The sequence below is a fragment of the Tamandua tetradactyla genome, chromosome 14, assembly GCF_023851605.1.
Source record: "Tamandua tetradactyla isolate mTamTet1 chromosome 14, mTamTet1.pri, whole genome shotgun sequence".
In the NCBI taxonomy this organism is placed as follows: Eukaryota; Metazoa; Chordata; class Mammalia; order Pilosa; family Myrmecophagidae; genus Tamandua; species Tamandua tetradactyla.
The window spans coordinates 41,283,561-41,311,084 of NC_135340.1; the positions used below are offsets into that span (position 1 = coordinate 41,283,561).

The 27,524-nt window shown below is 37.5% G+C and overlaps 2 long non-coding RNA genes and 1 pseudogene across 10 annotated transcripts in view; 2 read left to right on the top strand and 1 right to left on the bottom strand.

The window, feature by feature from the left end:
- Positions 1-1,478, bottom strand: part of LOC143655851 (uncharacterized) — a 22,480-nt gene extending 21,002 nt beyond the window's left edge. For 4 of the 9 annotated variants that reach the window (XR_013162307.1, XR_013162305.1, XR_013162301.1 and 1 more), the window contains exon 1: positions 1,185-1,478. This is a non-coding gene — a long non-coding RNA (uncharacterized LOC143655851). The remainder of the gene's footprint in view (positions 1-1,184) is intronic. The other 5 variants (XR_013162306.1, XR_013162302.1, XR_013162303.1 and 2 more) reach the window with 4 other exon arrangements.
- LOC143655854 (uncharacterized) lies at positions 1,285-8,972 on the top strand. Its single transcript, XR_013162310.1, has 4 exons — positions 1,285-1,553; positions 5,582-5,869; positions 7,953-8,003; positions 8,620-8,972. It is a non-coding gene; the product is annotated as an uncharacterized LOC143655854 (long non-coding RNA).
- A 12,715-nt stretch (positions 8,973-21,687) lies between these two features.
- LOC143655359 (olfactory receptor 11G2-like) lies at positions 21,688-27,209 on the top strand (annotated as a pseudogene).
- Positions 27,210-27,524: the final 315 nt, after the last annotated feature.

Below are 27,524 nucleotides of genomic sequence, written 5' to 3' on the forward strand. Positions count from 1 at the left end.
CATGTATGACTATTACAAGGTATTAATAATAAAGTGGTATATGAGAAAAATACAGCTAATGCAACTATGGATTATAGTTCACAGTAACGTTGTGTAGTCTTTCATAAATTGTAACAAAGGTACCAGACCAACACTAAGTGTCAATAATAAAGGGTATAACAGGTATAGGATTTTTATTTGGAGAACACTGAAAATGTTCTCATATTGATTGTGCTGATGAATATACAACTCTATGATTATACCAAGAACCACTGATTGCATACTTTGGATGGACTGTATAATGAGTGACTAAAACTATGGTGCTAAAAAAAAATCACCTCTGCCCAATGTATTCTGACATACCACTTTGACTTAAGAAAAACCTAAAATATGAACATATTCATGTAAGTTGGGTTTGAGACTTTAAAAATGATTCTGAGCAATTGTATTAGGTTCTCTCACATTGAAAATTAAGTGTATAAGGCACAACTAACCATTGGGTGGGGCAGGGAAGGACAGGAGCAGAATGGTAAAAATCAAACTGTAAGATACACCATGTTCAAAAGATTGTAAATTATTTATCTAATATTGGCTTTTAAATGACAGTAGGTACAATGAGCCTCTTCTCTCCTTCTTCCTAAATTACAGAAGGGAACATGAAAACCTTCAGAGCCTTACATATTCTTCCCGAGAAGGCAGGGTGAAAGGGCAGGTCCCAGGGGTCCTGAACCGCGCTGCTCACAGAGGGGCCCTGACCCACAACACGCCTGGGATGCTTCCAACCTGTGCTGACCTGAAAAGACGTGATCTGACGAAGATGGTTCACTTCAAATAGACCATTTCACTCTAATTACTATCAGATGCTAGTTTCTACCCACTGGTCAAATCCAGAAACCTAATCAGCAACTAGTCAGCTCCAGGTATGCTTAACTTAACTCATTTTTTTAACTAACTTTTGTTTTTTTATTAAAGAAGTTGTTTTACAAAAATATTAAGCAAAAAATAAAGAGTCCCTATGTATCACCCCATATTATTAACAACTTGTGTTAGTGTGGTGCATTTGTTACAAGTGATGAAAGATTATTATTATAATTGTCTTATTAACTATAGTCCATTATTTACATTAACTAAATACATCTTTATTCAAAGGAAGGGTTGTTTTCTGTTTGTTTGGTTTTCCTTCACACTAAAATAACTTGTCTTACCTGACAGTGACTGAGCTTAGTATTCTCCTGGCACATTCAGGCTTGTGGACTCGGACCACTCCCAGGGCTTCCCTGTCTGAGGCCAGCTGCCTACTCAAGTCACATGGAGCAGAATCAGACAGTGAGCTCACCGGAGATGTCACAGAGCCTCAGTTGCCATGGTAATTGTTAGAGAGAACATCGAGAAGGGTAGAAGAAAAGAGAGAAAAAGGCAGGAAGAGTTGAAAAGGAATAGAAGACAAATACAGTGCCTAAACTTGCACTTGAGAAATGCGTGTGGAACTTGTGGGAAGAACAGCTTTTTCAGAAAGGGTAACTTACCAACAGCTTCCTGCAGTGATGTAGTTTTGTGAAGAAATAATTGCTGAGGTACACTTCAGTTTCAACTAAATTTAAAGGGATTGAGGCAGATTTGAAAGTACACAGACTATTGTAGTACCAAGAAGTTTACATTGAGGAAGCTAGATATGCCACCAAGAAGGCAGAGACTCAACAAATGTTTTCATAAGTAAATCATTGAGTGTTAAAGGTTTTGAAATGTCCAAATCCCCACATACTCCAGGGCCTTTTCCAAAGTACAAAAAATGGAGTGTCCATGAGTTAGCACTTAGTGTAGACCAGAATTGGTTGATGAAACCTAGTTACTGTAGATATGTCACTCAGACATCCTCCCCATATCAGTTTATGGACCATGGGCAGAATGAACCTGCTACATCCAAACCCGAGGCTTCAGTGAGTTTCAATTACATGAGGAGACTTATCCTGCTGCCTTGTGACTCTGGACCAATGTGCACAAAGCTTGGAAAGCAGGTGTGATTCTGATCACAGAGAGGCGAACTGAAGAAGGAAAGTTCAGAAACACAATCTTCTCTGTTCTCCCTACAGAAATCAACTTGCCCAAGTCTGTACATCACTGTCAGCATGGGATGGCAGTGTGTTTATTTAATTAGCCAAAAAAATGGGTCTAAATTTCCACACCTGTGTGTTCCATCAAACTAGAATTCCTAAGATTTTGTCATATCAACTGACTTATTAACTAAACTATAAACTCTTTAAAGGCAAAGCTTAGATAATCTTGTATCTCCAGAAACTAAAATTCAATGCTTCTTCATGAAGTCATGCTATACCAAGAGATCAACTCCAGGGTAAAATTTATTAAGGATAGTGCTTGAATTGACAGGATTAAGAAAGAAGTCCAAAAATAAGTATAATGTTCAGTTGTTTGAAAAGTCATAGCAATTAAATAATAACTAGAACCATCTTCAGATTAAATACATCCATTAAAACATCATACTCTCTTGAAAGAGAATAAAACACCAAATTTAATTAAGCAAAATCTAATCTCTCATCCTCTGGGAATTTCTGTTTCATAATTTCAAAAGCAATGATATCAGGACAATTGTAAAAACTTATGAGACTCTGCGAATTAAATGGTAGCGATGTATCAGTGTCCAATTCTTGATTTGATGATTGATAATAGATTATATAAAAGGAACAGCCGAGTATTTGGGGATAGTGAACATCAGAGTGAAACTTAATCTCACCTAGTTTAGGGAAAAAGTTCTTTGTCCTGTACTTCTAACTTTCCTGTAATTTTGTGAATGTTTCAAAGGTAAAATAAGGAGTCAGAAGACACAAAGCTATCAACACGCCATAGTAATTTTGAAATCCAGTTTGATTCATGGCACCAATTTCCCTTTGTCCAAGGGAAGAGATGTTTATTGACTTGGACTTAGATCTGCTCTATGGGAATGATTCCTTTTGGCTATTGACTCTTTCTGCTAGACTGTTAGCATGACCCTCTGAAACATTTTCTTATCCCACGAAAAATGGCTTGGGTTTGCATCAGAGTTCCTTCCTTATCCTATTTTCTCCTTTTAAAAATTTGCAGACACAGAGGCATCTTTTAAATTTGAATTGTCTCCGTTTCTTTTAATCCAAACTGATGTTGTTTCTTTCACTACACACTCTATCCCAACCAGTGGTTTAACTTAAGAGTTCACATAAGACATTATACTCAATCTATTTTGCAATACTGCAATTGGCACAATTAGATCTTAAATCTAATTTACAGGAGGATCAGCCCTAAGGCTACACAAAATAATATACTTTCTTTGTCTGCCACATAAATCTCTATTTCTCTGACCATGAATTGAGCTGAAAGTTTAAAGATCCGAGCTTGTTCTTTTCTTGCTGTCAATACTCCAGTATACTCAGAGAAGCCAACCTTGCATGGTTCTTGTGGTCATCATTATTACCATAATAGTCAAGTAGAGCAGCCATTGGTCAACTTGGCCCACTAAGGCATATGCTTTAGTAGATACCCATTAGGACTCACTTGCCATTTCCTTCTCCTAGTCTTTGGGAACCACTAATCCAATGTCTATCTTTTTGAGGTCTTATTGGACCTCATTATCATAGAGGGTGGGAAGCTTAACAACACTTTGCTGCCTATTTCAAATGAATGGAAACTTTCTGATTCTTTCTCTGAAAGGGATGAAAAAGAATACATTGCCAGTTCAATCTTACATATCACACACTTAGGCTGTGTTAAACTGCTCTCTCAAAGATACAACATTTAGCACAGAAACTGTTATTTAGAGCTGCTACTTGGTTGACTTTATAGTCCAGGATGATCTGAATGCTTTTGACAGGGGATACTGGTAACTTAAATAGAGATAGGATGAAGGCAATCACCCCTGAATCATTTACATTTTTTAAGATGGCATTATTTTCTTTCTTGCTCCCCAAAGATGCAAAACTGTTTTTTATTTACTATCTTGACCAGTGGAGGGTAGGGCCATTGAGAGATTTTCTTTTGGCTTTTCCTCTTATGATAACTACTACAAGAAAAATAAAGACCCAATATGTGTGTTAGGCCAACCTCAAAGTATACCTATTGCAATGATACATATAGGGATGGAAAAATAATCAGTAGTTGGTCCATGAACATATGAGCTGGATGTGGGCTGACATTAAATCTATTACCTGACTCCTCATATTTCAACGTCTTCTCAGACCCTATGTCCGGGGGTTCTCAATATGTCCTCCCAGGAATGTGCTCCTCTGTAATGTTTTCTAACCTTATGTAGTTTTCCCACTCCAGTGTGCATATTCTCTGAGACATAATCCCTTCTTCTTTCACAGCAATCTGACATCTTACCAAATTTAGGGGGGGGCAATCACCTTTTCCATGCTTCTAGAAGCCATCCCTGATATATATGTTCCCATCAACAGGCATCCCTGCCAGGAAACGGTATCTTGTTTTCGAGGCAAGCACTCCTAAATGGATAAAATCTCCCTTAGCCAACTTTATATTTATTCTTTTGATCATGCACTGTTAGAATCCAATTTCATTGTACTCTCTTGGTTCTAGCCGGTACACACTGTTTACATCTTATAGCCTCTTTGGGATACAATCTCTTTCCTCCCTTCAACACAGAAATGTTTTTCTTCAACATAGAAATGAAGAATCCAATAGTAGATCTTCTTGTAGCTATTAATCCAAGTTCAATTATGATTTAATTATTCCCCAGAAACCTTCTGCAATGCCTGACTACTAGTAGCACAAGAAAAGATAAAAATCTAGTTCTGCAAGTGCACTATTCCTCAGGGAATGGCAAGGCTTGGGATTTCATTGTAACTAAAATTCAAAAAAGGATCTCATTTGTTAAATAAAAACTTTTTAAACTATCAGGGGAGAGGATACCAAATCTCAAATGACAGCAATGGAAGGAAATAAATACATACAATACCTTCATCTGGGCTTTTATCCATGATCATAAATTTGAGCTTCGAATATGAGAGAAAAATCTTTGAATATTCAGTCTTTACAACTTATGGCAGGTTATAAACTTGATCTTCCAGTTCTTCAGAAGTCCTGCACATGCCTCTCACCCTGTGGGGAATATGCTATTTCCCCTTTCTGACCTTTCTTCTTAGCACATATCCAAGTAATGAGTTAATATTGTATACCATAACGAATAAGGGCCTGGTTTTTTTACACAAATAGATTAGCTGGCAAGATGTAAATGTTTGATTAGTATAAAATGCAGAGAATGTTAAAATATTTTCTTCTCATTCTCCTGAGTCTTGAGAAATATTTTTATCCAGTTTCCTTATTTCTTTACAATATTACTGAGTAATATTTACAAAGAGTCCTGAAAATTTCATGTGAAATGTATAACTGATAAAGTCTCTTGGATTTATTCTCAATATTATGATTTTTTTTTCTCCTTCAACTGAGAAAATATAGCAAATTTCTGATTCTGTAGATAACATCTCTCCAGGTTCTCAATTTAACTACATTAATATGCTTTGATTTTACGTGAAACAACATGTCTTTAAATGATGAAATCATTTATCTTCGATGTGAATTTTGTTTGTTGCATTTATAGAATCTCCTTTGGACTGTTACTTTATACATTCAGTATCTTCAAGAAATATTTTAACAAGAGACCCAAAAATTGTGAGTGGATTTGATAACCACTGTCAGTAAAAGAAACAAATTGAGATAGCTGAGAATACAATCCTGAGGAACCAAAACACATGTCAGATGATAAAGGACAAAAAATAAAATGAGTTTTAAATATCAATCCAACAATTATAAAGAAATTGGATAACCACTAGGACCTGAGTGGCTGAGTGAATTTTTTCTTTGAAAAATAATTCAACTCATTCCACAGGTAAGGGTATTTCTGAAATATTGACTTTACAGGTTGTGTTAAAGAATGTGGGTTTTATTTTAAGTGTGTTTAAAAGACTGAAAGCGAGTGGTTGACACGAGTGGATTTTTTTTAACACCACTGCTGTAGCTGCTATGTGACTAATAGCCATTAAGCATATTAAAATGGAAGGAGATAGACAATTTAGGAGGTTCTTGTAAGAGAACTAGTGAGAATTTCATGGTAGTGTGGACAAGGATGGTAGTTAATGGGTATGCTGGTTTGAAAAGGTTTATGTACGCTAGAAAAACCATGTTTTAATCCTAAATCCACTTTGTAAAGGCAGTCGTTTCTTCTAATCCCTGTTAAGTACTGTATGTTTGAAACTTCGATTTCCAGTGCCAGTCCATGTAAAAAAAAAAAAAAAGCCACCCCCATTTCTGGTAGATTGCATTCCGGCAGCAGCAAATTAAAACTATAGGGGTGGTCAAAATTCATCAGATTCTGAATATGAGGACTAGAAGATTTGTTGGTCATCTGGATGTGGGAGAAGTTGTATGGATGTGACTAAAGTTTATGGCTTAACCAACTGATTAAATAAATATACCATGTACTGACATGGGGAAGAAGTAGGGAGCAGCAAGTTTGGGCTAAGAACAATCAAGAGTTCAGTCTTTGGCATGTTATGTTTAAGTTGCCCACTAAATAACAAAGGGAAATATCTAATAAGAAGTTGAGCAGACAAATCAAGCTTGCAGGTGTCGAAGATAGGGATAGAAAATTTGGCTTCATCTCATATGGGCAGCATTAAAGTCAATTCCTAGATGACAGGCCTATTTCAGCGAGAAGATAGCTGGGGGAGAGAAAAGATCCTAGAACTGTGTCCTGAAGAAATATAAGTCAAATCAGCCAGGAAAAGTTCTAGCACAGGAGCTTCAGATAACACAGTGAGAGATAATGAGAAAGAATAGTAAATGCACAGATCTTCCATTAAAGTAATAACAATATCAGAGTGCAATGATGCAGAAGATATGTGCATGTGTGGTTTTCTCTAAGTGGCAAAATGTGTATTGAATACCATCACAGGTTACTTTTCCAGCACCAGATGTATTTCAGGTAAGAACTGAATCCTACCACTCTAAGTAGGGTATATTTCAGTTAAAAAAAGAATCAGGAGGTGGTGTAAGAGTGGCTCAGTGGCAGAGTTCTCCCCTGCCATGCCAGAGACCCAGGTTCGATTCCCTGTGCCTGCTGATGGAAAAAAAAAGAATCATCATAGTTTTTAATCTGTAACTCATTTATTCATGCAAACTTTGTTTTAAAATGTTCATTCAAAGAGATAATGTATTCAGCTTACCCCTGTTCAACAAAAAAAATTTTAACTTCAAAGAAGACTAATTTCTAAATAAGGAGATATTTGGAGAATTGTGCATATATTATTCAATACTAAAAGAAACTAACTATGAAAATTCTGGAATTTCTTTCACTGAAATCTTTAAAAATAAGAGGGACACACAAATGTCTAAATTGAACCTACTGCACACAGCCCTGATTAAAAGTCATTTAGCTCATCTCTTTTCCTACATTCCCAGTATTACATGGAAGGAAGTCAATCTTAATCTATGATAAGCATATGATAGCATATGATAGAATTTAACATTATAATAGCAAACAAACCTTGCTTGGTGCCTATACATTCTTGCAATATTTTCTTCTCCATATTTACTCAGAGATTGAACTGTACAGTTATTTAAAGCCTCAAATGCCTTTCCATGGGTTTTAACCAGATGGATGTGACCAAACTAGATCATAAGCCCCTGAACAACAAGAAAATATCTACCTTGTTTTATGTAGTATCAAGGACACTAACTAAAGACAGATTTAATGGATCTTAATGGTGAAAGTGGCCATGATAGTGAGGCTGTAGTAAGCACATATCCACAAGATCCTTAATTCCTCCCAATAACACAATGGAGAAAAGAATGCAGAAAATCTCAGAGACCTAAACTATGTCAATTATTAAGTCTAAAGAAATATAGAGAGCAATGTAGTGAGAACATTTCTGTAACATCTTTTCTAACTTAGCAATGTCTTGTCATTGCAGCTTTGGGGAGAAAAAATGAAAAATTCCAGAGGGAATTACCTCTCTGACACTGTGAGTGAATTCATTCTCCTTGGATTCCCTTGTGCCTGGGAGATTCAGGTCTTTCTCTTCTGCCTGTTCTCGCTGACCTATGCCCTGACACTCATTGGGAACCTGTGCATCATCTGTGCTGTAGGGTGGGACCACCATCTCCACACCCCCATGTACATCCTGCTAGCAAATTTTTCCTTCCTGGAGATCTGGTACGTCACCTCAACTGTCCCCAACATGCTTTCCAACATTCTCTCTGAGACCAACACCATCTCCTTTCCTGGCTGCTTCCTCCAGTTCTACTTCTTCTTCTCCATGGGCACCACTGAGTCATTTTTATTATCTACCATGGCCTTTGACCTTGTGATCTGGAGACGCCTGCACTACCCCACCATCATGACAGCTCAGCACTGCATCAGAATGGGAGCCTGCTGCTGGGTGTGTGGTTTCTCCTGTTTCCTCATCCCAGTTTACCTCATCTCCCAGCTACCTTTTTGTGGCCCCAATATTATTGATCACTTTCTGTGTGACCCAGGACTGCTTTTGAAGTTGTCCTGTGTGCCAGCTCCAACCACTGAGGTCATCTGTGCTGTCTTTAGCTCAGTCCCTATTTTCTCAACTTTATCTTCACCACCAGGTCCTACACACTGGTGATCAGAGTAGTACTGAGGGTCCCTTCAGCTGAAGGCCGGTGAAAGACCATCTCCACGTGTGGGTCTCATCTGGCCATGGTGTTCCTCTTCTATGGCTCCAACATGGTGATGTACATCAGCCCAACATCAGGCAATCCAGCTGGGATCCAGAAATTGTGACTTTATTTTACTCTGTGTTGACCCTGCTTTTCAACCCCTTGATCTACAGTCTCCAGAATAAGGAAATGAAGGAGACCCTAAAAAATCTGTTTAGGACTTTGAGATTTGGACAAGGACAACCTCTCAAGAACTAGAATTCATAGCACGTGTATAAGTAAGACATGTAGTGATATTAAAATATATGAAGTCAATGGTCTTAAATTTGAGATTTTAGGCATTTGCATTTAAATGAATCAAAGAGCAATAATATCTTACAAATATTTCCATAAATCATCTGTCTAGGCTATATTCTATTAAGATTCTGCATATCTGACATGGAAACAAGAATATGCCAGACATTCTCAAGCAGTTTGTCAAGATGAAACTATGACTAACCCAAATATCAACTCGTCATTTTCTGTCCTTTGCAAATTTAGGTAAATTTGCTCCAACCACCAATTCCACAGTCATTAGAAGCCTAAAGTATCCCCCACTATATCTCTCCCTACACACACGTACACACACACACATGCACACTTGCACACTCACACAAACCATACAAACGTGTGCATTTGCTTCTCTCTTCCCACTCTTGAATCCTCCCACGGTCATGTTTTGATCACATTAAACTGGATGTGAGAACCCAGCTCCTTCAGCATTTTACCCACCAGCAGTCACCTCCAGCTTTGTGTGGATACATTAGCCTGACTGCAGATTTGGGCGAAAGTACCACGGTGAAAAGCCCGTCTACCTCATTGCATCTGGTCTGCCTCTTCCTTCACATAATCTTCCCACTACTCACAAGAATGACCAGAAAACCTTCCCCTTTCTTATCCATGCGAATGCTGTCCATGTGGAGACCCTTGAGAATCTGGGATTCTTCCTCAATGTGGACTTGCAGAAATTTCCTCTCAGCAAACCCAATTCCTGACTGGAATCTTTGAAAACAGTTTCTCCAACTGCTTACTTTTCAGGGTGTTTTAGGTTCTTGAAACTTGAAATCTTCCTTGTTTATGTTAGTACCACCCAGGAACACTGAAAGTAAAAGAATAAATACAGACATTGTAGAGGTGAGACCTGGACATGGGATGGCATGAAGTGAGGTGGCAAGGAAAAAGAGAAGCAGAAAGCAGGGAGGGAGTTAACTTAGGTAAAATGATAATAATTCATATTTTAAGTACTTTATTATTTAAAAAGTGCTTTTCTATGAACACTAACCATGCAGAGAAGATGGAGGAAGCATGTCAGAAGATAGACATAGGACAGTAAGACCAGTGTCTGAAATGAGGTATATTACTCTCCAGGTAATTTTCACAGTGGCCTGGAATCTGCAGGTTGCATTAAAATATATTTAATATATAAATCTTACTCTGAGATAGAACAATCATATCTACTAGTTAAATGGTGACTTATTGCACAGAGGCAGAAAAAGACCAAATTTGCTGAGGTGTCTTCATTTTAGATATGCAAGGGAGACACACACTCTATGTGGGTTGCTGGCATGACTTAATATTTGGGTAGAGGACCAAGACTAGCCTATAAAATCACATAATCAGAAAGCAGCAAGCAGGCTGAAAGGCTTGACCTGCAGTGTCTTTGTACAAACTTTAAAAAGCACACTGTAAATACTGAATTGGTCTCCCAAAAAGTAAGTTCAAGTTCTAACCCCTAGTATTTGCAAATGTGACCATATTTAGAAATAAGGTCTTTGCAGATATAATTAATTAAGGATCTCAACTACAAATCATGCTGAATTAGCTTGGTGCTACATCCAATGACTGACACCTGATAAGAAGAGAAAAATAAAAGGAGTAGAAGAAAGAGATCAAACAATGGGCAACAATATCCATCAATTATCTCTTGAACTGAAACTCAGAATTTTGCTCTCACCCCTGTATTTATTTTTCTGCCTATTTTTTGTTGCCAAAAGATTAGTAGATATTCAATATAAATGTTTATAAGAAAAATTTCAAAAAGTGTCAGCATCAATAAGAAACTAGAATGGTAGCCAGGTTCAAAGGAAATATATAGAAGGTAATAAGAAGAAAGAAATATATAATGGAAGGAAATTACTTTTTATGATAGCAACAAAAAATGTAATATATCTTGAAATAAACCCCCCCAAAAGAAGTAAGGTCTATATGAAGAAAACTATAATTTTTTACTTTGAAACATTTTTTAAATGACATGAATAAATGAACATACACACCATGCTTCTGGATGTGAGAAATAAATTAGTAAACTTGCCATGTGAGCCCAAATAAATTTATTAATTTGATGAAAGCTGTAAAATAATGTTGTTAACCTTAAAATACTACAATCCAAATATTCAGTAATTGGAGATTATATGAATTATAGCACATTCAGTGCATAGAAAACCACACAGCCATTCAAAAATGATGTCTTGAAATATATTTTATAACAAGAAAATGCTTGCAATATAATGCTAAATTTAACTTTTTACAAAACATAAAAGACATATGAAATTGTTTCCAAATTTATTTTATAATTAGTAAATTGCAGGAAAGAAGTGTATCAAACCTCACAGTTGCAATCTCTGGAAAGTGGAATTAGGTGATTTTACTGTGCTTTTATATATGCGTTGTAAATTTACCCTGATAAGCACGTTTTTTTTCTTTTCAAAATAAATATGTTTTCAAAATTGTAACTAAAAAAAATCCCAACCTGACTGTACTAAAGAAGCCTTGTTCTTTATTTCTAATTCTGCCCCTTGAGTGAAGTGAGAAGTCATCATGTTTCAGGAACTGACAGTGAGTCAGCATTAATTGACTTAGGTCTGGAGTCCATGTGCTGATGGCTGAAGCAGTCACTGAGGAACCTTCAGCAGCAAATCTGTAAAGAACCTAGGTGATAGACCCTATCCCCAAAACTAAAATGGCTTCAGAACCAAAATGCTGGAAGCATGCCTAACCCTTCAAGGAAACACTGATATCTGACAAGTCCATACATGCATATATACAGGCATACACAGTCAAACTTATTATATTTTCCATTCCCTATAAATGGTCCTGGAAAATTTTCTTGCAGTCTACAGTGTATGTGGGACTCAGATCTGTGTCAGAGCAGCACATGTTCTTCGGAAGACTTCAGTGTCTGTCTTCCCAATAGTGCCAGTGGTGTACTCATCACACAAGTAGACAAAGGATTACAGAAGCTCTAACTTCCTGTTTTTTGCACTCTCTTCTCAGACCTGTTCTCCTTTATAACATCTGCATTTCCCTTTATCCCTCTCAATTCTTCATACTTCATCATTAGAAAATTTGCCTTGTGAAGGGTCTGAAATTCTAACTAAATTAACTATCCACCAATAAAATGCTAGGAATCCAGTGGTATGGATACAAGATAGAATACTTTAGCCAGTATTTTTAAAGGTAGTTTCAAAGATTGTTCTGAAGTATGGGTAAAGGCTTAAGATATGACATTAAGTAAGAGAAATAATAACAAAATTGCATAGTTATATTATGATTACAAATAGGTTATGAATAGGAAAAATGGAAAGAATGCAGCAAGGTATTAATAACCAGAAATGTGCTTTGTATTAATGAGCTATGCAGAGACTTATTGTACACATTTAATAGAGTTCATACTCTATTTGGTGGATTAAACGAAGATGATTACTATTTGAAGGATGCCCACCATGCCAAAATGTTCCTTAGCTTCTACCTTTGATGAAGGACAAGTAGGCTTTAAGGATTTTCAGAGAACAGACCAATAATTATGACTGGATAGTAGGCAATTTTTCAGAGAGTGCATGGCATAAGATTAGGAATTTAAAGTGAATTGGTTGCCTAGATTATAGCAAAGACAAGATCTAAATATAAAGAGCCAGCATTACTCAGGCCATTGTAAACTTTGTTGTAAATCCATTTTAAGCAATAGCTTCTGGTTCAAAGTTGGGTTTAGCATTAGTGCTGCACAATTTATTTAAGTAATATCATAAACATTCTTAACATTTTTTTCTGTAAGATATTTCATTAAGATCATCACTTTCACTTTCTCTTTTATTTTATTCTCTGGCCTTTTTCTTTTTCAAATGTAACAATCCAAACCACAACGAAGGAAGAAAGAAAACTAAGGCTTGGTTCACAGATGTGCTGTCTGTATATACCAGTGCAAGAAAAAAGTACTCTGCTACTACACTATCACCCCTCTAAGTGAGGCCAAAGAGTGAGGTGGTGGAGGAAACTCTCAAACCAGGAATATCAACAAGCAATCCATTTTGTGTCAGTCATGTATAGTGGAGGAAATGGCCAGCTATACAAGATAAGAATACACACAGAAGAACAGTTATGGAAAAAGGCTTCATGATTGGCCAGGAGCACAAAAGGAACCAGATAGGAAGATCAAAGACAAGGAATTTTGAGACAAAAAAAACATACGACAGACCTCTGAGATTGAACACAAAGTTTGCAGATCTTTGTGGCCCAAATCACTGCCCTTCAGAAACTATGCCCCACAGTGGAGGTCGTCAGCAGTCAGGTGGGAAGAATGAGTCATCCCGTAGATGTCAGACTCTCTGTCCTCATCCACCTCAGTGCTTCTACAAATACTCACAAAGAGAAAGGCAGGGGTAGAAGCTATCAATGAGTCACAAAATATGGCATTCTCTTACCAAGGCTGATATAGACACTGCCTCCCCTTTTTTAATCCTACCAACAGCAGAAGCCAATACTAAACATTCAGATTGTCCCGTTCTTTAAAGAAACAGCCAGCAACTGGTGGGAATGATTACATCAAAATCTGTTCATTCACCTCTTTTGTTGCTCAGATATGGCCTCTGTCTAACCAGCTCCGCAAATAAATTCACTACCCTTCCTACTATGTGGGACATGACTCCCAGGGATCAGCCTGGCCCTGGCATCATGGAATTGAGAATACCTTCTGTTCTAGTTTGCTGGTGGCTGGAATGCAACACACCAGAGATGGATTGACTTTTAATAAAAGGGGATTTATTTCATTAGTTCTTCACAGGAAAGGCAGCTAACTTTCAACTGAGGCTCTTTCTTATGCTGGCAGGCACAGAGTGATCTCTGCTGGCCTTCTCCCCAGGCCTCTGGGTTCCAACAACTTTCCCTGGGGTGATTTCTTTCTTCATCTCCAGAGAGATGAGAGGACTAAGCTGTGAGTGCTGAGATGAAGTATGCTGAGCTGCTTGGACTGTGCTACATTGAGCTCTCTCATTTAAGCACCAGCCAACTAAATCAAAAATCCTTCATTATAACAAACACACTGCTCAGCTGACTGCAGGTGTAATGAGCAACAGATGAAGACATGTACCATGGCTCATGTCCACAGCCACAGAACTAGGTAACTTCATCTGGCCAAGTTGACAACTGAATCTAACTACCACACCTTCTTAACCAAAAGGGGGAAAAGAAATTAAACAAAACAAGTTTCAGTGGATAAGACATGTCAGAGTCAAGAGGTCATTTTGGAGGTTACTCTTATGTAAGCTTCAGTCAGATATTGCAAATTGCCACTGCATGCCAAGCCCCACCAATAGAACTTCTGAAAACCCTAAAGATTATATGGGCTCTATCTAAGACCTTGTAGAAGTTTTACTTAGTAACTTTATTTTTTCAGAAATTTAAGGTCTCAAGATTGTTCTTATGCCACATAAGACCTAAAAGTTAGAGGTACCAGTGTCTCCAAGAACATGACCAGTTTTCCTATACTCTATAAAGTTAACACCACTTTTCAGCAAGGAGAAGATAAAATAGTTATTGCTCAGATATCCCTGAAGAATGAGGGATGATTGAATGAATGTGAGGATGTGTAACTGAGAAATTAGTATTTAACAAATGATTATGACTACCAGATAATTATACAGATATTTAGTTTTTGTTTCTAGTCTATTAGAATAGCCAGAAGGAAATACCTGAAATTATTGAGCTGTAATCCAATAGCCTTGATCTTTGATAATGATGGTATAACTATATAGCTTTTATCATGTGAACATTTGATTGTAAAAGTCTTGTGACTGACACTCCCTTTGTCCAGTGTTTGGGTAGATGAGTAATAAAATAAAGACATGCATGAAAAAAAAAAATCCGTTCATTCTAGAGGGTGCAAAGATTTGTCTTTCCAAGTTATTTTTTCCTGAATATGGGTTTTGTTTCCCAATTCACTTAGCACAGGCAATTGCCTCAGTTTATCAAAATATCACCTCTGTCCAAAATATTCTGACTAGGTATATACCACTCACATTGAGAAAAACCTAAAATATGGAATTTCATCAAAGGTGGGTGTGAGACTCTCAAAAAGAGTCTGGAAGATTGTATTAAATTCAATCCCATGGAAAATTAATTATGTAAGGTACAAACATATTCAGTGGCAGGAGGAAAGGACAGGGTCAGAGTGGTAAAAATCAAATTATAAGGAATATGTTCTTCAAAGATTATAAAAGATTTATCCAAGACTGGTTTTTAAATGACATTGTGTGCAGTGAGCCTCTTCTCTCCCTCCTCCCAAGTTACAGAAGGGAACATGAAAACCTTCAGAGCCTTATGTATTATTCCCAAGGAGGCAGGGTGAAAGGGCAGGTTCCAGGTGTCCTGAACTGTGCTGCTCACAGAGAAGACCTGACCCATGACATGCCTGGGATGCTTCCAACTTGTGCTGACCTAGAAAGACATGATCTGATGAAGATGCTTCACTTCAAATGAACCTTTTCATTTCAATTACTAAAGTACTAGTTTCTACCCACTGGCCAAATCCAGAAACCAAATCAATAACTAATCAGCTCCAGGGACGCTTACCTTAATGCTCTTTTTTTTTTTTTTTTTACTAACTTTTGTTTTTTATTAGAGAAGTTGTTTTACAAAAATATCAAGCAGAAAATACAGAGTTCTGATTAATATCCCCCATGACTAACATGAGCATTAGTGTAGTGCATTTGTTAGAAATAATGAAAAAATGTTATTATAACTGTCCTATTAACTATAGTCCATTATTTACATAAACTAAAAGTATCTTGATCCAAAGGAAGGATTATTTTCTGTTTGCTTGTTTTTCCTTCACACTAATACATTCTGTCTTACTTGACAGTGACTGAGCTTAGCATCCTCCTGGCACATTCAGGCTTACGGACTTGGACCACTCCCTGGGCTTCCTTGTCTGAGGCCAGCTACCTACTCAAGTCACAAGGAGCAGAGTCAGACAATGAGCTCATTGGAGATGTCATAGAGCCTTAGTTGCCATGGAAATTGTTAGAGAGAACATAGAGAAGGGTATAAAAGAAAGGGAAAAGAAGATAGAAAAATGCAGGAAGAGTTGAAGAGTAGTGGAAAAAACATACAGTGCCTAAACTTGTAGTTGAGAAATGTGTGTGGAACTAGTGGGTAAAACAACATTTTCACAAACAGTGTCTTGCCAACAGCTTCCTGAAGTGATGTCGTTTCCTGAAGGAATAATGGCCAAGGTACATTTTGGATTCAAATAAATGTAAAGGGATTGGGGCAGATTTGAAAGTACACAGACTATTGTAATCCTGAGAAGTTTATATTAAGGAAGCTAGATAGCCACCGAGAAGTTAGAGAATCAATGGATGTGTTCTGTAAGTAAGTCATCAAGTTGAGTGTCAAAGGTTTTGAAATGTACAAATCCCCACATACTCTAGGACCTTTTCCAAAGTACAAAAAATGGAGTGTCCATAAGTTAGCACTTAGTGGAGAGCAGAATTGATTGATGAAACCTATTTATGAGAGATATTTTTCTCAGACATCTTCCCTGTATCAGTTTATGGACCATGGGCAGAATGAACCTGCTACATCCAAACCCGAGGCTTCAGTGAGTTTCAATTACATGAGGAGACTTATCCTGCTGCCCTGTGGCTCTGGACCAATGTGCACAAAACTTGGAAAATAGGTGTGATTCTGAGCACAGAGAGGCGAACTGAAGAAGGAAAGTTCAGAAACACAATCTTCTCTGTTCTCCCTACAGAAATCAACTTGCCCAAGTCTGTACATCACTGTCAGCATGGGATGGCAGTGTGTTTACTTAACTAGCTAGAAAAGGACTGGATATAAATTTCTGCACCTGGGTGGTATTTCTGCCAAAATAGACTTTCTAAGATTTTTGTCCTATTAAAGTGACTTACTCATTACACTATGAGCTCTTTAAAAGCAATGCTTAATTAATCTTGTATCTCCAGAATATAAAATTAAAATGCTTCTTCATGAAGTCATGGTGTACCAAGAGACCAACTCTAAATAAAATTTATTAAACATGGTGCTTGAAGTGACAAGATTATCTCCATATGGAAATCCTAATAATCAATGTATGTGTTAAGCCAATCTCACAGTCAACCTATTCCAATGATTAGTGTAGGAATGTGAAAATAATCATCAGGTGGTCATGGGCCCAGTGGACATACTGTGAGCTGGATCTGGGCCAAGACTTAACATAACACCTGGCCCTTGCAACATCTTCTCAAACCCTGAATCCAAGAATCCTCAACAGGACCTCCAGGAATCTGTTCTTCTAGAAAGTTTTCTACCTAACGTAGGACACCCAGGGTAGTGTGCCTATTTTCTGAGTTGTAATCCCTTTTTCCTTCACAGCAAGCTGATATTCTTACCTCACTTAGTGAGGGCATCACCATTTCAATGCTTCTAGAAGCCATCCCTGAAATGTGTTCACATCAATCGGAATCCTTGCCAGGCTACTGTATCTTATTTTCCAGCCAAGTAGTCCCAAATAGATAAACTCCCTTAACCAACTTTATTATTTATCTGCTTGATCATTTACCTTTAGAATCCATTTTCACTGCACTCTCTGGGCTCCTGCCAGTACATGCTGTCTAGGTCTTGCAGCCTCTTTGGGATACAGTCTCTTTCCTCCCTTATGCCCAGCAAGTCAATTATTGGTATGGAATTAGAACAATAGTTTATGGCCTGTGATCAGAAGGGGGTGGAGACCATCCTTGGGGGTCTGGCCATGTTTTTATGTAGGAAGGCCTCTGTATTGGCTTGAAGCAAAGAAAGCATTCTAGCCTTAAATGGTGGGGAGTGGTTTACTTCTGTAGAGTCAAATGATCTACAGAAACCTAAATATTCAGGATTTTTAGTGCAGTAACCCAGATATCTCCATCTTATATCAGGGTCCCATTCTCTCCCAACAAGAAGCCTGACCTTATGTAATAGACCTCCTTGTTGGAGAGTTTAACCTTTTCTGTGGACCTTGGCCACACTAATATTAAACCTGGAACCTGGTTCTCAGCTTTTTCTGCTATCCAACTGAGGGAGAAAAGGAAGTATTTACCAAGAAGGACCTCCAGCTATCATATTAGCTTTTAATTGATAATTAATCAATGGTTGCTTTTTGTCTTTCCCTTTCCAGAAATCAATCAAACTTATCAATCACACCCAATTTGACTGTACTTCTAGTATAAAGTGGCAATCCATGGTGAAAATTATAACAATTTATGTTATAATTCGTGTCTAGGGCTTTCTGTGCTCCAGAAACAACCAGTGACTGAGTCCTCATTGCCACTTCCAAACTTTCCCAGCATCAACTTTCTCAACCTCTGACATGGGTTGGATTCCCAGGAAGCAGACTTTGAGATAGAAATTAGCATAAAGTAGGAAGCTTGTTTGGGAGTACTCTTGGGATCGTCACTATGGAATAGAAGAAAAAAACACAAAAAAACTGAATTGCAATGCATTTATTCATTAAAAATTAATTATATCACAAACAGTGAATAGGCATACAAGATGGGAAGATAAAATATAGCACTGTCTAAAAATTAAAGTCATGAAAATGTGCTTGACAAGATTCATTCTCTTACTTTCCACATGATGATTCCCATGATTAGAAACAAAAAAATTTAAAAACCTGTCTGAGGAAATTAAAAATTAAGCATTTATATAAGACAGAGCATCTGCCTTTTTTTTTCATTACTGTGGATAATTGAAGCTATATGCAATTCAAAATAAAGCTCAGAATCAAATTTACAGAGTCAATACGACACTAAATCAGAAAAATCAAAACTATTTTGGAGAATGCTTTGTGGAGATGCTAACTAAATTCTAACAGATTACATGACAGAACTGATGAAGACTGAAACCTGTAAAAGTGCATAATCCAAAATTTGAATTGAAGGCTACAATGAAGTTCTGCATTATACAAAAAAGATACAGGCTCCACCAAGGCTGGATCTCCCTGAAGAGCTCCAGACACGTGCTAGGGACCACTATGGATTTTGGGCAGATGCAATCCCTGGATGATTTGAAATAAGGGCATCCTTGGCCTCCTGAAAAGAGGAAATAATGACAAGCAGGCAGCTTCATGTGGAGTTATCAGGTACCCTGACCTGAGTGAGAAATCTACCTTTATCAGAATCTCAGATACCGCCAGACCTGCGTGAGACCAAAATAAGATACCACATTACATTTAGTTGTACTGTCTCTTTGTACTCCTCTTAGCTATGACAGTTTCGAGAAGGAGTGGTCCATTAAACTAGGGTTATGGGTTTGGGAAGACCAACAGATGTACACTGCCATTCTGATACCATATCAAGGGTATGTTGATGTTAACCTTAATCAACCTGCTGAGGTCATCTTTGCCAGATTTCTTCACACTAAAATCACTACCCCCCTTTCTATATTTAATGCTTCTGAGTGTGGGAAGTTGTGCTATACACTTCCTTGGAGACAGTATTCACACAATTTGGAATTCTGCACAGATTTGAGTCTTCTATGAATATGAACTCATGGACATTTATACTACATTTTGTTCCAGTTTGGGCCATTGAAAGCTCTGTTACTTGGCTTCTGTGTCCTCCTGACATACCCCATTACTGTGGCTGTTTTTGTTTATTTGTTGTTCTTAAGCACTTCCTCACTTTATGAAACCACAGGGTGCCCAAGGCTCAACTTGTCTGTTTGTGCAACAGGTCCAGAAATCAGCCATTTGTTCAAGGATCCCCTGTTTCCTTTTATTGGAGAATAGGACAGGAAATCAATGCCATTTTAACCATTATATTTTGTTCATGGCCTCTTATATTCTATAAACAAATAGTTCTTTAAATAACAGTTATTCTCTTTCTAGGACTTATACTACTGTTAACCTTTCAACTCCTATCTTTAATTGCTAATTTTTATATTTTTTGTTCCTTGTGCCTTTGATTTTATCTCCTAGTTCACTATTCTGTTTTTTAATGCAATCTTATTAGTATGTATTATATATTCACATACCATATAGTCATCCAAATTGGTAGTTCACAGTATTATATAGCTGTGCATTCATTACAATTGATCTTTAAATGTTTTCATTATTCCAAAAAAAGAAAAAGAAAAGAAAAAATAATTGGAGATGCCAGAACTGGGAGATAATAGAACTGGGTCCATTACCCAGTTTACTCAGTTCTAGGCAAACACTAGCCTCCTTTCCTTTCACCCAACACACCAAGCATACTCTGGGTTCTAACATTAGCTGTTCCTTCTGCCTGAACTTATATTCCTTCCATACGTTATGGTATGCCCTCCACTTTTTCAAGGCTGCACTTTAATATTAACATCTCTATTAGGCTTTCCTTAAAACACTATTATAATTACAAGGTCTGCCCTAAAGTCCAATGCCCCATTCCATTCCCATGCTTCATTTTTCTCAAATGAAAAAAAATTACGTTATGCTTTGATTTTTTTTCATCTTAGATAGCATTGCTTTAGTCCAGAATTTTTGGTTTTGCTTACTACACCCCCAGTGTCTGTTAAGTATTTGATAAATGCTTGTAGAATAATACTAGACCACTGTAGCACTTAAAATTCCATTTTTCTAGTGGCTATCATAAGAATGCTCTTATGATATAAATAAGACAACTAACAATTTTACTCATCAAATTTGAGAACTAATATTAGTATACAAAGAGTATTTTCTCCTCAAAGTAGAAAGAAGGGGGCAGGCCACAGTGGTTCAGCAGGCAGAGTTCTAGGCTGCCATACCCAAAGCCTGGGTTCAATTCCTGGTGCCTGACCATGCAAAAACAAAATAGAAAGGAAGATTTTAATGGCAGTTCTCCTTGTCACTATTAAAGCAAGTTCTATTCCTATATAATCATTCCCCAGAACCCTTCTGCAATGCCTGGTTTCCTCAGGGAATAGAAAGACTAGGGATTTCATTGTAAATAAAAGTCAGAAAAGGTACTAATTTATTCAGCAAACACTTTTTAAAGCTGTCATGGGAGAGGATCCCAACTCTCCAAAGGCCATGATGCAAAGAAATAAATATATACAATACCTTCACTGGGCTTTCATCTTGATCATAAATATGAGCTTTGAATCTTGGGAGAAAAAACCTTTTAAGATTCATTCTTTGCAATTCATGGAAGGTTATAAACTTGATCATCCAGTTATTCAGAAGTCCTTCTCATGCTTCTCACCCTCTAGGGAGGTAATATGTTGTTTCCCTTCTCTGACATTTCTTCTCTGTCCATATCCAAGAGGTAAGTTAATACTGCAAACCATGTTGAAACAAGTGCCGGATTTTCTACACAAATGGATTGAATGGGAGGACGTAAGTGTTTGTTTAGAATAAAATGCAGAGAGAGAAGCTTGAAAATATTTTCTTCTTGTTTCCTTGGGTGTTGGGAAATATTTTTTCCAGTTTCCTTATCCCTTTAAAATACTGAATGATATTTACAAAGAGGCCTGACGATTTTATGTGAAATACATAACTGTAAACTGCTGGTAGATTTATTATTAATATTATGGTGTGTGTGTGTGTGTGTTTTCACTCCTTCAATAGAGAGTAAATAGCAGATGTCTGATACCACTGATATCATCTCATCTCTCCAGGCCCTCAGTTTCACTATTTTAATATGTTTTGATTTTATGGGAAACAACTGTCCTTAAATGACAAAATCATTCATCAACTGTGTCATTTTTGCTTGTTACACTAATAGTCTTCTTTGGACCGTGACTTTATACACTTAGTATCCCCAAGAGATACTTTTAACAGTAGACCCAAAAAAGGTGAGTATTAAAATGGATTTGAGGGTGGGTCATGGGGACTCAGCAGGCAGAATTCATGCCTGCCATGCCAGAGACCCAGGTTCAGTTTCCAGTGCCTGCCCATGCCAAAAAAGGAAAAGAATACAAAAATTAATTTCATATCCCACTATCAGTAAAAGCAACAAATTGGGATAGCTGAGAATAGTACTGAGAAACTATGACACTGGTCGGAGAATAAAGTACAAAAAATAAAATGTTTTATATATCAAACACAAAAAAAAATTTAAAAAGCAAAGATGAAATATCAGTCACACCATTTAAAAAGAAATTGGATACATTAAAACCTGTGTGGCTGAGTTAATTTTTCTTTGAAAAACAATTCAGCAGAATAATTTGTGATCATCCCACAGGTAAGGGCATTTTAGAAATTTATTAATACCAATTGCCTTTTTTTTTAAATTTTTTTATTAATCAAAAAAAGAAAAGAAATTAACACAACATTTAGAAATCATTCCATTCTACAAATGCACTCAGTAATTCTTAGTATCATCACATAGATGTATGATCATCATTTCTTAGTACATTTGCATCGATTTAGGAAAAGAACTAGCAAAACAGCAGAAAAAGATATAGAATGTTAATATAGAGAAGAGAATTAAAATAATAATACTAATAATATATATATATATAAAAAGGAAAAAGAAAAAAAAACAAAAACAAAAGATACAAACACACAAACAAACAAAAAACCATATTTCAGGTGCAGCTTCATTCAGTGTTACAACCTAGTTACATTACACTTAGGTATTATTGTGCTGTCCATTTTTGAGTTTTTGTATCTAGTCCTGTTGCACAGTCTGTATCCCTTCAGCTCCAATTACCCATTATCTTACCCTGTTTCTAACTCCTGCTGGTCTCTGTTACCAATGATATATTCCAAGCTGATTCTCGAATGTCGGTTCACATCAGTGGGACCTTACAGTATTTGTCCTTTAGTTTTGGGCTAGACTCACTCAGCATAATGTTCTCTAGGTCCATCCATGTTATTACATGCTTCATAAGTTTAGTCTGTCTTAAAGCTGCATAATATTCCATCGTAGGTATACGTCACAGTTTGTTTAGCCACTCGTCTGTTGATGAACATTTTGGCTGTTTCCATCTCTTTGCAATTGTAGATAATGCTGCTATAAACACTGGTGTGCAAATGTCCGTCTGTGTCTTTGCCCTTAAGTCCCTTGAGTAGATACCTAGCAGCGGTATTGCTGGGTCGTAATCCATTCTGCCATTCTATGTCTTTTGATTGGGAAATTCAGTCTATTAACTTTTAGTATTATTACTGTTTGGATAATATTTTCCTCTACCATTTTGGCTTTTGTATTATATATATCATATCTGATTTTCCTTCTTTCTACACTTTACTCCATACCTCTCTCTTCTGTCTTTTCATATCTGACTCTAGTGCTCCCTTTAGTATTTCTTGCAGAGCTGGTCTCTTGGTCACAAATTCTCTCAGTGACTTTTTGTCTATAAATGTTTTAATTTCTCCTTCATTTTTGAAGGACAATTTTGCTGGATATAGGAGTCTTGGTTGGCAGTTTTTCTCTTTTAGTAATTTAAATATATCATCCCACTGTCTTCTAGCTTCCATGGTTTCTGCTGAGAAATCTACACATAGTCTTATTGGGTTTCCCTTGTATGTGACAGATTGTTTTTCTCTTGCTGCTTTCAAGATCCTCTCTTTCTCTTTGACCTCTGACATTCTAACTAGTAAGTGTCTTGGAGAACGCCTATTTGGGTCTATTCTCTTTGGGGTGCGCTGCACTTCTTGGATCTGTAAATTTAGGTCTTTCATAACAGTTGGGAAATTTTCAGTGATAATTTCTTCCATTAGTTTTTCTCCTCCTTTTCCCTTCTCTTCTCCTTCTGGGACACCCACAACACGTATATTTGTCCGCTTCATATTGTCATTCAGTTCCCTGATCCCCTGCTCAAGTTTTTCCATTCTTTTCCCTATAGTTTCTGTTTCTTTTTGGAATTCAGATGTTCCATCCTCCAGTTCACTAATTGTTGCTTCTGTCTCTTTAGATCTACCATTGTAGGTATCCATTGTTTTTTCCATTTTTTCTTCTTTGTCCTTCACTCCCATAAGTTCTGTGATTTGTTTTTTCGGATTTTCTATTTCTTCTTTTTGTTCAGCCCATGTCTTCTTCATGTCCTCCCTCAATTTATTGATTTGGTTTTTGAAGAGTTTTTCCATTTCTGTTCGTATATTCAGCATTAGTTGTCTCAGCTCCTGTATCTCATTTGAACTATTGGTTTGTTCCTTTGACTGGGCCATATCTTCAATTTTCCGAGCGTCATTCATTATTTTCTGCTGGTGTCTGGGCATTTGATCAGATTTCCCTGGGTGTGGGACCCAGCTGGTTGAAAGGTTTTTCTGTGAAATCTCTGGGCTCTGTTTTTCTTTTCCTGCCCAGTAGGTGGCGCTCGTGGCGCTCGTTTGTCTGCATGGCAGTCGGCCAGGAAACCGCGCGTGGAGGCGGGGGTCACTGGCCGCCGCAGCTTGGGAAAGTGCCGGTCCTAATTGCCCAGCTGGCCTGAAACGCCAAGCGTGACGGGAGGGCCCTGCTATCCAACGTTCCCAGTCAGACTGGGGAGACACGTGCGTGGAGGGGACCCCAGTCGCCAGCCGCCCCGGCCGGGAAAACGCGCGCCCCTCGGGTATCTCACCGCAGCAGATTCTCCCTGCCCGTTCAGCTGTTCCAGAATGGGGTACGCTGTCTTTTTGGTCTCTGTCGTGACTCCGGGAGCTGTTTCGTATTGTTTCTGTTTCTTTAGTTGCTTTTCTGGAGGAGGAACTAAGACCCGCGCTCTTACTAAGCCGCCATCTTCTCCGGAAGTCACCAATTGCCTTTTACATCAGCTGCCAAATTCTGTTTTCTCTCCCTTTCCTTATGTATATTTTGTACTCGGTATCTGTACAACAAGTGCAATTTAAATATTCTCAATTTCAAGGCACTTTATTTTCATTTCTAGAATTGCTTGGGAAGGACTTGGTTCACTGCCATCAGAGTTAGTTTTCTGTGTCCAGACCAGAGAACACAGCCTCAGCTGAGAAAATCAAAGAATTGGTCAGGACAAAAATCCTAAATAAGCTTTTAGGATTTATACTACACAAATAAGCTTTTAGGATTTGTACTTTTAGGAATTGAACTACACAATCACAGAAGATCAAGGTAGAATCTTTGTCCAATAGGACTAAAAACAACAAACAAAAACCTCCAATAATCTGAGAAAGGATGGCGCTGAGCCTCCAGTGTCAGCTTCTATGATGTGATCAACATGGGCAGTAAATAAGCTGAAATGACAAGTTATGAGCAGACATGACAGACACAATCTACATAGCCCTATAGGCCAAAAACACGAAGTAGCAGTCTTTCCACTTTAGGAGCCAAATTCGATAACAGCAAGGGCTGGGTTTTAAGGGGATAAAATTTAAAAGGTAAGCTATGATTCAACAACAAAAAACTAAAGAAAAGTTATGAGGGGTGATTGAAGAAAGATATTCCATGTTTCAAGGTTGTTTCAATAGAAAATGCTTAGGATGGGTACTTTCAAAATGTCAGTTGCATGTGTAAAAGAGGGGAAAAAATGTCAAGTATAGAAAGCACTTATGAGGAAAGTAATATGGAAACTTATAACCAATTAAAAACTTTTATCTATTTGCCTCCTTCTTTGCAGCATAATCAGCCAAGTCAAGCCACATTCAGAAGTCCAGTCACTTGATCTGCAGCTCTCCCAAAGGTCAGTTGCTCCCAAGTGGTATATGTACTTCACACATTCATATAGGAGTGAGTCAAAACTTTTAACCCTTTGATGGATTTGAATCTAGCAGTCTCGATGGAACAGAAGCATTTTTTATATGCCAAACATGTTGGGTACAGTCCTATAAAAAACATATATCCTGGAACCAAAGAGCCCCTTATCATTATCACTTTACAACATCATGGAAATAAAGAGAAACATTCTCTGTGCTCTGTACCACAATGGGAAAGAGCCTTTTGAAATGTCTTGATGTGACTTGTACTTACTTTATTTTTACCACTCTAATTAGAATAAATTGGTTTTATATAATTCTTTAGAAAGAACTTTCACATGTGCCAATTTGTTCATAAATATCCTATATGGTAAACAGATGAAGAAATACAGAAGCAGAGATTAAGTGGCATCAAATGAAAACTATTTGAATTTCTTACGTGTAATCCAACACCTGAGCTTATTTGATGTTTGCCCCAAATCATGTTATTTTCATTTACTATTATCTGCACCCTATTAAAATGAAACATTCTTCAGGAATGAGTTGTGAAATCACACTTTTTTACTTTAGTAGACACCTCATTATTTATTACTTTCTCAAATAAATGCCAAAGAAATTTGGTGTTTCCAGGTAAAAACAATATTTTTCATTAAACATTGATAACTGCTGCTATCTCCATTATTTCCAGGATAATGAATGCATCCGGAAGAGAATCTACTAACTCTGTTACCCACTTTATCCTCCTGGGCTTTCCCTCAAGCCCAGAAGTGCAGCTCCTCTTCTTTGGCCTCTTCTCAGTAACCTACACTCTGACTCTGATGGGAAATGCAGCCATAGCTTGTGCTGTGCAGTAGGACTGGCACCTTCACACCCCCATGTACATCCTCCTGGGGAATTTCTCTTTCCTGGAAATATGTTATGTCTCCACGACTGTCCCTAACATGTTGGCCAACTTCCTCTCCACAAGTAAGTCCATCTCCTTTGTGGGTTGTTTCATGCAGTTCTATTTCTTCTTCTCTTTTGGGTGTGATGAAGGCTTCTACCTTTGCATCATGGCCTTTGACAGGTACCTGGCCATCTGCCATTCCCTGCATTATCCACGCATCATGACTAAAGAGCTGTACACTGGCCTCATCATCTTTGGATGGTCACGTGGGTTCATCCTCTTCCTAACTCCTATTGTTCTCATTTCACAATTACCTTATTGTGGCCCAAACGTTATCAATCATTTTATGTGTGATCCTGTCCCTTTGACGATGCTGTCCTGTTCTGAAGATACAACCACACAGTTCATTTATTTACTTTCAATGCTATCTTCATGACTGATAACTTTCTCTTTATCCTTTGCTCCTACGCTCTGGTGATTCTGACTGTGCTTCGGATGCCCTCAACTGCAAGCAAACATAAGGTTTTCTCCACATGTGCTTCTCATCTGGCTGTGGTTGTCCTGTTTTTTGGTTCTGTTATGGTGATGTATGTTAGCCCTGGTTCAGAACACCCAGCTAAAATGCAAAAAATTGTGACCTTGTTTTATTCTGTAATAACTCCTCTTATTTATAGCCTCAGGAACAAGGAGATAAAGGCTGCTTTAAGCAAAGTTTTAAGTCTGAAAGACTTGTTCATAAAACATAAAAAGACTTGTTCATAAAACATATGGTGTACAATTTTCTATCACACCTTATGTCAGTAAGACATGAGTGAGATTTTTTTATAAAAGTCAATAATTTTGTTTAGGGACCCAATATAACAAAGCACATTTTCATCCTAAATATTACCCACTACATGATAGGCTAGTCTTATTTAAGAAATAAAATTGTCTTAAGCAAATTGGACCCTTCACAAATAATCCAGTTTCTTAAAGACACCATAAATCTGTCTTGTATTCCAGAGCTGGAGCAACAGCTTAGGATGTAATGTAGGTAACAGACTTATCTGAGGATTAATGCTATAAGAAAATTCTTCT